The following is a 13,003-nucleotide window of genomic DNA, read 5'->3' as shown; positions in this document are numbered from 1 at the left end:
TGAGTGAACTCCAAAGAAAAAGAAGTCAGTCAAATTAAAATACATAACACAAATAGTTCTATGATCTTGCCCCAGTGATCCAATAGGTCCAAGAAAACTTGAAGTATTTCTTATAAATTGCAATGCCATATAGAAATTGTTTTCCTTTCCAACACATCATGAATTTTTAAATATTATTTTTGGTTCTTGTTTTCTCTCTAGAGATTAGAATATATTCTTTGTGAAGGTAGAATTTGCATCTTTTTTCTTTTATTTTCATTTGTTCATTGCCATACCTCCACGGCCTAGCCCACTGTAATAGCTCACAATGTAGTTATTCAAATAATAGTATTATAATGCTATATAGAAAATTTAAAAGGGTCATGGATTAAGAGGAAAGGAAGGCCATGTGGTCAGGGACAAGGGCATCATTTTTGTACTTGTTTAGGGAAGAATTCTGTCAGACATAAATCTTTAGCAGACCCCTGGATAAAGTGAGAAAGAGAATCATGGAAAAGTTGGGAAGAAATTACTCCAGGCAGAGCAATATGAGTTTGAAAGTTCTTGAGGTAAGGTGAGCTTTGTGTATTTGAGACCAAGTGGAAAAGACAACTTATTTGATAAAGTAAAGGAAGGTGAGGATGGCCAGATATAATTTGGAGAAGTGGCCAAAAGCTAGATCGTATAGGGTTTTGTAGAGCATGGTGGGGAATTTGAATTTATTGTTAAATAGTATAGGAAGTCACTAGATTTTTAAATAAGAAGACATTTATATGATCAGTTTTACATTTTAGAAGATTTCTTTGGTTTCTATGTAGAAAATAACTTGAAAGAGTGTTAATAGCAGGTGGAGGACCAATTAGGGCAAAGCTGTTGTACCCAAAGAAGAGTTGATGATGGCTTAAGTCATACTGGTGTTGGTGTTGGAGTGGGCTAGGGTGGAAGTGCTAGTCATCATGGCAGTAGTATTGAGCAGTGTAGTTGTGGATGTGGTCATAGTAGTAATGACAGTGGATAGGGTAGTAGGAGGCCAGGGTGATAGTGGTGGTAGTACTGGACGTAAGGTTATAGTGGAGACAATAATAGCACTGGTGTTGGTTTTCTCTACCACCTCTTTTGTGAAATAGGGTTATGTGCCTCCTAGGATGCTTAGAAGAATTAAATTAGCTAAAACATTGAAAGAATTAGAAATGTGCCATACCCAAGTGAGCACACAATAAATGATGGCCGACCATACTATTTTGTCTCCACAACGACCAACTTAAATTACTTGTTCCAGCTTTGAATTCTATGGAATAGGCCCACTCATACCAAGCAAAATTCTTTGCTATGGTAACAATGAATCATGCACCTTCTGTTGAATATGATTTATTCTTTTCTGAACAACACGCTTTAAATGAGTAATTCACCTTGCTGAGACATTCTAGTTCCTCATTTTCAACTATCTGATTAATGTATGCCTTTCAACGTGCATTTAATATTTCTTATGACTTTTGAAGCTTACTCCATCTGTCAATAAAAAAGAGTATCTTCTTATTAATAAACCCCTTCCCCAACAGTCTTCTTCAATCATATAGCGTTTGATTATTCTTTAACTTATGAGAATAAATTGTTTTGAAAAATGCAGTAATAGATGTATGCCCAATATAATACAGGACACATGTCTGTATTCCTATGGGTCAATCTAATAGTTTTGTGATCAGGGAAAAGTATGTACAGTTGTATTATCTCAAGTTAGAAATGAAAAGAAGTCCAACAAGTGTCACCATACCATCTTCAACACTTCACTTACCATACCGTCTTCAAAAACAAACAAATAAAACAATACCTCAGGGGTACTTCAATTTTTCCCCTTAGGAATCTTCAAAACACTTATATATAACATTTAAGACACAGTGGTGTTTCCTCCTTATAGTTATTCTGTTTGGATCAAAACTATAAAAAGAAAAATAGAAAAAGGGTACAAAACACCTTGGTAAAATTTAAAGTATTTCCATTATTTTAGTCATGGGGAACTAATTACATGCATAATTGTTACATGTGTAATTTGTCTTTGTTAGGATGAATAAGGCCACTGTGCATATGTGTTGTTTTTTATCAAGGGCAACCGTGCCAGTCAGTATACCTATTCTCTTTTTTGAAAGAAAATCATCGGATTCCTTCATTTTGACAGGCAGAACATTCTGGACTAAATAGACAAAGTAGACATATAAGTCAGCTTCATCCCAAGTACATTTAAAGTTGGAGCAATTAATCAATAATGAGGTAATGGAATTTTAGATGAGTTTCGGGGCTGATGTGAATTTTGTCATGTTAATGTCACCATGTATAACTGGGAACAGCTGCTGTCTGCCTTACTCTGTATAGTAACGTGGAACTTTATATATCTATATAATAACACAGTAAGTCTTGTTACTTAGAAGATCTTATCTACAGTCAAGTGAATGCTCTATGACATTGAATGATTGGTAAGCCTTAGTTAATCTCTGTATATGATTTACAATCCTGTCTAGCATTGTTACACATAATATCCTTAGGAAGTAACATGGAAGGAATGTAGTAATATTTTATTTTCATTTTTTGGTACAGTTCCTGATTTAATGTAGAGATTTTTAAAATACCATTTTCCTATTTTAACATATGCTTTCAAGTATATTGTAGCCCTCCAGTAATGACACAGTTTCACATAGAAAATGCCATTATATATGTGAATGAATTATAGCATCATTTTAAGGACAAGATGTTGCAGTTATACAAACCTGAATTCAAACTCTGTTTCAGCAACCTATCATCTCTTGACCTAGGATAAATTATGTAATCTGAGACTCAGAGTCTTCAATCAAAAGAGGTGTGTTAAGGTTTATTGAGGAAACATACATAATGTGCTTAGTTTGGAAAACAACATGTAGTAAATAATGTAGTAATAACTCAATGAATTGTTGTCACTATCATTTAAACATCACAAAATAAACGTTTACTTCATAACTGTATGAAATTATATTTAGTTATAAAATAGTATAATATAAATATTCTTTAGAAAGGTCTGATCACTATTAATTTGTAGTGGAAATATGAAAGGGAGACGGGTAAAACTGTAACGTTTATTTACACATATTGAGAAAACATTCATTGGTTATATCACTGTCTGGGAAAACCACATTATATATTGTATTAAAATGTATTTTTCAATAAGCTTAATTCAATTACTCTCATCTCTTCAATACATAAACTGTATGCCACTTGTTGCTTATACAGTGCATAGATAATTCTTATTTCTATGTGAGAAAATTCTCTTTCTAGGTCTTTCTTTAAAAATTGTAATGTACTTGGGGCAAAAGCATACTTCATGCTTTGTCTCTCTTCAACACCTACTCAAGGCAGAGCTTGTGCTAATGGCCTGTGAAGAACACCAAAATATTTTATTCATATTGTTTTATAGTAATGAAATGTCTCTTCAGAGGTCTTGAGAATTAAAAATCTCTAATTTATTTTCTCAAACTGTTTTTAAATTCTTTTGTCTGATTCATTGTCCGAATGAAAAATACCCTTGAGAAGGTTTGACTAAATACGTAATTTCTTGACCAAGTCTTGTTTTAGTCTTTTATATCCAAAAAAATATTTCGGGGATGCCACACTAGTGCGAATACCCTACTAGATGCAATTATATACAGAAGAATATTTTGCATTTTATTGATAAAAATAATTAGTTTTTAAAAACACTAACATTAATGTATTAAAGAAAAGCCCCTACATGTATTATAATTAGAAATTAATAAAAATCAATATGCTATAGGAATATTCCTATGATTTTAAAAAATCAGATTCCTCTGTTTCTTATACAGTTGTCTTCAGGAAAATCAACTGGTTTAAATAAATAAAAACATTCATTATTTTTATAATGGAAAATAGTAAATATGATAATCTTATAGAAAATGAAAAAAATACATTGTTGCTGTATGTGCAGGAGCGATACTGCAGATATATGGATAGATATGAGTAATTTTGGAAGCAACCTAGATATTAAGTGAAAGAGATGTAATGAGATTTTGGAATGATTAAAAGTAAAAGAAGAAAAAGTGTAGAGGGAGGTTTCAGGGTAGAACCTGACTTGATTAATTATTTTGAGTGAAGAAATAATTTCGTATGACTGAAAGTGAAAATAGAAGCTAAATGCCTTAATTAATTTATAGATAAATCAACCAAAAGTAATATCCTTCTGATAAAGTATATTCAGCAAAATTAAGTAGAATTTTCAATAAAAATGAAGACACCATCTATAGAGATTATTTATATTTTAATTCTGCCTGCCTTTAAGATGGTTTGGATATAACTCTATCCTAATGTGGGGTGTGCAGGAAATCATGTTTGATTCCTTCTAGCTTTTCCTGTGTGTAAAACTACATTTCCCTCTTCAGGCTATATGAACAATCATGCTTTGACTGTTCTTTATAATGATCAACTATTGGTTTCACATGCTCATGGTGAAGTGACAATGTCAGCATAAAAGAGATTTCAAGAAAAAACACATATGCAAATAAATCTGGTGAAAATTTCAACTATTTGATGGAAGGTGAAACTTCTCCCAGTTACCAAAAATGTGTCCCTTATTAATATAAACTGGTCACACCTATTAGATTTTTCTTTAATAAAATCACATATCCGATTTAATAGTGGAGTAGCTTTTGTGGAACAGCATGCTATTGTTTCAAAGTGATAGAGATCGCTTTTGCATCCCTTCTCAATTTATAATATTTGTTGAAATTTTCATGTTTACCTTTACATAATAAACATTTTATTTTGAGTTCAGTGAAATATACCTCTTCTCAGAAAATTTGTACATTGGTATTTTCAAAGTATACTAACATTTGTATTAATACCCTAACTTACTCTTAGATACTAAATTGTCTAATTTGTTTTAATTTTACAAATGTAATTTTTAAAGGTCACATGCACTTTGTGTAAGAGTTTCTAAACAGCAGCATTATTGCTCTTTTAGGCTGGATAATTATTTGTTACATGGGACCTGTTTTAGGAGTTTTAGAATGTCCAGCAGCATCCATGGATTTTACTCATCGAGCCATTATCACCTCCACACTGGTGTTAAAAACAAGAATGATTTCACACCACGCTAAATATTCCTTGAGGGTAGGACAAAATAACCTCTGACTAAGAACCAGTACATTAAATAAGCTAAAATATACAGATCTTGATTACATTGTTTAGTTTTGATAAATTCATTTTCTCATGTAACCCATCTCCCATTAACACTAAGAACATTTTGTTCACCATAACATATTCTATAGTGTTGCTTTATTCCATTTATAATGGAATAAAAAATAAAATCCTTCAAAATATAGCTAATGAAATTTTAAAAACCTGTATAAGGAAAGTTAAGAAACATTACAAAAGGAAAATCATATAAATAATCAGGAAGGTATTTAATGCTCATTGATTCAAAGAGTTAATTTAGTTAGGCAGTCAATTCTTCCTAAGTTGATGTAAAAGTTCAGTTTCAATTTCAACAAATTAAATCAAATCAACACCTGAGCAGAACAGCAGTACTTTAGGGGTAACAATATGAGGAGTCCTGTGGACTTTCTCCACAGAGAATCAAGTATAACTGGTTGAAATTTAAAAATAAATTAAACAAAAAACATTTAAGAATAATCACTATAAAATTTATAAAGAAAATATTATTGATATCCTAAGAGAAGATAAAATGAAATCACATAATGTACTCAATTCATACCACAAAAGGCAAGTAAAGAGAGGAAGATAAGAAAAGAACCAAACAAGTGCAACTTTAGTAAGGAGTAAAATATGGTAGATATTAATCTAACTATATCAACAATCACTTGATGCATGGTCTAAATAAAACAAATTAAAAGCAGAGAAAGATAGATGTAAACATTGTCAAGTAATTATTATTACAGCAAATCTAAGAAGTTATATAAAGAATTATATATAATGTATACCACAACTACACAAGATGTATTTCAGTTTTTCAAGGCTGTGTCAATACTTGAAAATATTATAAAATAATGTAATTTACCACATCAACAGGCTAACAAAAAAAAACCATGCGATGATATCCATCTATGCAGAAAAAGTGTTTGACAGGATCCAACACTTTTTTTCAAGAAAAAAGATTCTTAGCATATTAGAAATAGTGGAGGATTTATTCAAATCAATAAAGAATATATTTTTGAAAAGTAGAGCTAACATGATATCTAGTAGAGAGAAGCTAGATTCTATCATCCTATGATTGGGAACAAGGCTAGGATGTCACCTCTCATGTCTCCTATTCAACATTTTGCTAAAATCCTGACTAATGCAACAAGACAAAAAAGAAAATGAAAGTTACACAGTTTGAGATGGAAGAAATAAAACTATCTATGTTCATAGATAACATCATTGTCTATGTAAAAAAATCCCCAAAAATTGACCAAAAGAAAATTCAGCCATGAATAAGCTGTTGCAGCAATGTTGTAACATACTAGTTTGATGTACAAAAGGTTGTTGCTGTTCTATATACCTTTGATAGACAACTGGAATTTGAAACAAAAAAATACAATACCGTTTATAACAGCACTAAATAACATGAAGTACTTTGGTAAAAATCTAACAAAATATGTATACCATTTATATACCCACTCTTTCTTTGTCTAGCTAAGACAAAAATGATGACATGAAATTTCCCCTGGATCAGAGCATATATCGTATTTTTTTGTGACATTACTGAAACTCAAGTTATGTTATAAAAGGTACGTTAATAGATATCACAATGTTCTATAGGGACAACAACTTCTGAATCATAGACACACGGTGAGTTCAGTTAATTCCATAAACATCTGCCTGAACAACTGCAATAAATCATGTTCTACGTAACAATGAACAAATTGGAACATTATTAGATGGACAGTGAGGTACAGTATAGCTCAAGAAACAATAGTAAAGAAAGTGTAGGGGGAGGGAGAGAGAAAGGTAAAGCACATCTATATCCAGATTATGTGTCTATTCCAGGACAAATAACAACTTCATGTATTATCAGAAGGGCCCAGTTTTTTTCCCACCACTGGTTGGCTGGTTACTGTCCCCAGGGAATTGTGATTTATCAGTAACTTTTTTGGTATTTGTTCTTCAACGGTTGGATACTTATTCCACATAAAGCTTATTGAGAGATAAAATACATATAAAACCTTCATCTCACTACCATATAAATGTGATTGTTCATTAGTCCATTGAGCAAACTTTGAGGTGGTTGCTTAGGAAAATTGAGCATCTATCTTTTCTACTGAGTTACTCAGGGATCTTCTAGAGTGCATGTACTTTGGTGAGCATGGGACACAAACATGCTCACAGCCTGTGCATATTCTGTGAGGTACATTGAACATACTGCTTTCCCGGAATTACTTGCTACCCCTTCTCAGTCTCACCTCTTCCAAGTACCCAATCATCCAGCTAAACAGTTAACAATAGCCCAATAATTATTATAAATTAATTGTTCTCAATGTGAGAGGGAACAATGTTGGAGACTTTTTTGTTGTTTTCACTATGCTACTGGCATTTTAGTGGGTAGAGCCAAAGGGTGCTCTGAAGCATCCAGCAATGCACATGGACAGCCCTCCACGACAAGGATTTTTCTGGCACAAATGTTAATAATGTTGACATTGTGAAACCCTTGTATAAATCTGTAACTCTGGAATCTCTTCTATTCGGGAAAAATGGACAGTCGAATGTACTGATGAAAGATCTGCCACATGGAAACGTACTTTTGCCCTGTGTTTTACAGCTATACCTAAGAAACACTGCATTGCTACCTCAGTTTATTTTAGAAGGTCCATTTAAGCAGAGTATCTATATGTAAATCAAGCTTACCTCTTTCCTTTTACTTTTAACTTTTTAATGGAAATCCACATACGTTTATAGGAAGAGTAGAGAGAGGAAGCAATGCTGCTATCATAGAAAAACAAGAAACTACCATGTGTAACCTACTTGGTCTTTTGGATTTGAATAGGTCTTACTGCATATTTGTCCCTTTCACTTCATTATGGAGTGTAGCTTCGTATATTGAGATTTAAGCCTTGATGGATCCAATACTAACTGATCATGGAGAATATTTAAGGGTTCAAGACTGAACATTTTCATGAATCTTCTGATTTGGGTTGTACTAAATACATGGTAACTAATTGCATCAAATTTTGGCTCCAGAATCCAGCGATGCTATCAAACATTTTTCCTGTTTCCTGGAATTGTGTTTGGAGGAAATGTCTTTACATCACAAAGAGTATTGTACTCCATCACAGAAATGTCAATATCTAGAATATCTATGGAGATTAGTTCTGTATTCTAGTATTTATGCCTCTTACTAAAGGTAAGGTACTAAAGGTAACGGTAAGGTATCTTTAGGTAGTCCTACTTTTTGTCTACCAGGTGTATTAGTCCATTCTCATGCTGCCATAAAGAGCTGCTCAAAACTGGAAAATTTATAAAGGAAAAAGTTTTAATTGACTCACCATTCCACAAGGCTGGGGAGCCCTCAGAAAACTTACAATCATGGTGTAAGGGGAAGCAAACATGTCCTTCTTCACATGGCAACAGGAGAGAGAGAAATGCAAAGTGAAGGGATAAAAAGCCCCTCATAAAATCATCAGATCTCAAGAAAACTCACTCACTATCATGAGGACAGCATGGGAGAACTGCCACCCTGGTTGAATTAGCTCCCACTGTGCTCCTCCCAGGACACATGGGGATTTTGAAATTACAATTCAAGATGAGATTTGGTGGGGACACAAAGCCAAACCATATCACCAGGTTTGATAAATTTTGCATTATCAATTTAGTAAAAAATGTGCTGTTCATGGGATGAAAAATTAAGCAAAATTAATTAAAAATAGAATAAAATTTATTACCATAAAAGTGATAAGCAAGTTAGAAATTATATGACAGTTTTCTGAACATTTCCAATCCAATTAATATTCTGCATGCAATTTATCTAATGAACTGCCATTTCTTCTTTCTGTCATCACCCTCACCAAGACATGTTGCAAATCACTGACTTACTAAATTTTCTAAAAACTACCTCTGACTATATGGCCATCTTCTCAGAAAACTTCCTTGCTACCATATTGCTTGTAAAATAAATTCAGAGTCTTCACTAATTCCAAAATATTCATGATTTAGTCTTGCCCTGTACTTGTAGCCTACCTCTCACAATTCCCATATAAATATGCCACACAGACATCATACTGGTCTTTTCATTAGATTCTTAAGAATATTTATGTTTTCTATTGTGGATACTTTTTAAAAAGAGTTGTATCAAAATGGATAATTGATATTTTGAATATTCACGCTGAAGAATCTTCAACCAAATTAGATAATATGTAATTCCTAGATATAATTTCTGTAGTAAGTTTTGGTAAAAGACCTTACCTCTTATGCACAAAGTCACTGTGCTCATTACTAAGAGTACAGCAGGAAATATGACCAACAGATTCTTGCTCCTGTTATCTTCTTTCCAGCAGGTAACACCTAAATTACATATTCAATTGCACAGCTTGTAACACTTACAATATGTGTAATAAATGAATGGTCATGCATAAATTGTTACCAGTCTGTGCTGAAATAAGTACAGAAATTGAGAAGAAAATCTTAGAGCAATGTGATATTGTCTCTGTAGCCAAGTATGTGATGAGTGGACTGATTTCATTAAAAGCTGAGGTGCTGTTAAATTTGCATGATACTCCACGTGTGGGGTAAACTGTGTGTTATTATCAAACTGTTGGGACTGGGGAGGCTGATTTTTGCCATAGATAATTTAAAAAGTGATAATAGAACAAAATATTTAAAATTCTGTTAAGTGCAGTAAATATGAAGCACAAGATATATGGAAGCATATAGCTATCTGATATTTTTGCATAATTGTGAGCTGAAGTTTCATGAAGAAATATCACCTAAAATACTAAGGACAAATATAAATGAACTAAATTATTGAGTTTGGGAATCATGGAATGAGGAAGTTTCTGAACAGAAAAGGAGTGTATGTCAAAGCATCTCCCTAAATATTATACCTCTAAAGGAGTTTTGATGGAAACATTGACAGCTGCTTATTATTATTTTTGTCTCTGGATTCTGAATTTAACACTGATCAGGCTCACAGCCCATTATCTTTTTTTCCTTAGTTATTGTAAGCCTTATTTTTGGAGTCACAAATAAGCATATTTTACGCTATGCCTTAAACGACACCTTGGAAGATAATAACAAGGAGAGGTGTGTTTTACAGAGTATAAGAAAAAAGTATTTGTCTCTGGAATATGGAAACATAAATCATTCTCTGCTGAAGAAAGACTTTGCTAGAATAGTCTCTCAAGAGGTTATGGGTGTGGGAGTAAAATTAAAAATCATGCTTGATTAAACTCTGCACTGGTTTTCTTTGAATTATACTAGAAAATTCATCTAGTCCTTGGGGTAAGGATAGTGCATTTAGAAAGGTGTATATTGAAGAAGATTGACTTCATTCATTTAACATAATCCTCATCCTTGTTCCAGTAGTAACACCTATATTTAGAGATGAGGAAATAAGGAAGTATTTTACACCTTGTATTCTTTATACCTGCTTTTTTTTTTAAATAAATTTTTTTTGAAATTGCTTATTTTTCATGCTGGGTTTGGGTAGCATATTTTGGCCAACATTATTTTTTATCTTAATTTATAATTTGATAATGTGCATATCTTATAGTAAACTTTAAACCAACCATGTATAGCTTTTTAGATAACATGTTTATATTAAGAAAAATGATAATGGCAATTCATGTGAAGATTGTAAAAATCATAGAAAATCTATATATCAAACAAAAATCAATAAATATTAATTATATTTCCTAATAATTTTTTTTATTTTTAATGGCAGAGCTAAAGTGTGAAAACAAAATTTGTATTGATGTTGATCAACACAAGTCTTTTGATTATTTAAAAAATTCATTATGACAAAAGAATGCACTTTTGCATTCTTAATCCCTGATTGTTAATTGTCTTAAAAAGAACTTTATTATTTAAAATTGTGGATGAACAATGGAATCAAATTAAACTTAATGGAAAATATTGCAACATTGTTTTTCTAAAAAATACAATTAGTTTTTCAGCAAAGTTAATTTTAAGGAGTATCAATGGAAAAAAACTTCTCTTCTTAAGTGGCAGGCCCACCTGAGTTCTTGGGTGTAGATTTTCATTACTGCAACTAGGGACAAAGGGAAAAAATAATGAATCCTACGCATGTGCATTTTGATGTTCCCTAAGAGATGGGGAATTTAATTATGCTGATCTAATTATATACAAATCTAGTTTGTCTGATTTGATTACAAGAGAATCTAGGTTTTGTGTAAGGTTACTGCTGAATCGGGACTACTTTAATTTCTGCCAAATCTAGTTTGCTTGCTCTTTTCATGACCAAAATCGTGTAGCTCATAGCTACAACAAAATTAACATTTTGTTACACAGGGTATTTATCTGCATAATTCCTCTATCCAAAAAGCCATAAAATATAATTTAAAAATGTAAAGAAATGACTGGAATGAGCAGAAATAGTACTAAATTTATAGAGGGCAAAATAACTTGTAGGTTTTACAGATATGAAAAATGTATTAGCTATTTCAAATGTAAATAACTTCCTAGTAACTCTATGTATATTTACTTCATTTATAGACCCAGTGAGCCATTTATAACTTAGAGAAAAGTTATATTGTTATCAGAAATAAGTGATGGTAGATTGGAAAAGATAAACACAATGGCTTGCAAAGAAGGAATAATATCTCCAGATCCTTAGAATTTATTTTCGGCCTGGGGATACAGAGGCATATTTAGTTGGTCTCAACTCATGGTTTCTTGAGTTGCTGTCTACTTTCTCTTGTGAGAAAGTGAAACCAGGGAAAACATCTTCAGACTGTAGAACTTTCTCAAGGAAACAATTGCTGAGGTTGATTTAAGAAGGCTCTGGATAAGTCCCTAGCATATGTGCTACTTTAGCTTTCAAGAAGGGGGCAAAATGGATGGACTCAGCACGTTCTTTCTATAGCGCCACGTGAGTATAATTGATTGCCTCAAATAGCTGTGATACCGTTTTTGAGAAGGCTAAGTAGCCTTGTAGAAATCATGACTTATCAACATCATGTAAGAAGGGCTTAGAAAAATAAGTTGATTTTTCTTTTTTTTTTTTACTAAAAGTTATTTTTTTTCCACCTTTAGCTGACAGATTTTATATTTGCTTCTCTAATATATTAGGAAATTATCCTCAAAACAAGCAAATGCAAACCAACAAACAAAAACTGGCATAGAACATGATATTATGGACACTTGGTATTACAGGAAGTAATTAATGCTTAAAATGACTGGCATTAATTCTCTAAAAAGCAGTATAGTATCATTAATACAAAAAAAAGTAAATAAAATGAAAGCAAAATGGAAGGAATGATGTAAGGAATGAAAGAAAGAAGAGAAAGAAAGAAAGAAAAGAGAGAAAGAAAAGAGAGAAAGAAAAGAAAGAGAAAGAATCTCTACAATCCAGAAAAAAGTCGCGCATAAACATAAATATCATAAATATACACGAACATTATTAAAGAAAATTACAAACTTCACAGTTAACTCTCCATAATAAGCAGTTCACCAGTGCACAAGTGTAGAAGTATGCGTGTAATTAGGCATTTCATCTGACAAGCAGGAAAGCAAAGACTGCACAGAACATGTTAGAGAACTAGAAATACAAAAGAAATTGTATAAAATGTCTTCCCAGCTGAAAAAAGCTTCTCTCTCTCTCTGTGCATGTAAGTCATAAACATTGGAACAATTAAAATAATACTAGTTAAGTATACTAATTAGTTAATAAATTGATAATTATTGAATCATATGGCTAGAACTAACAAAATTAGAAAATTTCAGAAAACAATAACCTATAGCAATTCTATTATAGGTAATACATTTTTTCTTATTTAATTTTTAAAGAAGGTTTTTTTTCAAAGGAACATTCTTTTAA

This window comes from Gorilla gorilla, chromosome 19, assembly GCF_029281585.2.
Source record: "Gorilla gorilla gorilla isolate KB3781 chromosome 19, NHGRI_mGorGor1-v2.1_pri, whole genome shotgun sequence".
Classification (NCBI taxonomy): Eukaryota; Metazoa; Chordata; class Mammalia; order Primates; family Hominidae; genus Gorilla; species Gorilla gorilla.
This window is presented reverse-complemented; position numbering follows the sequence as displayed.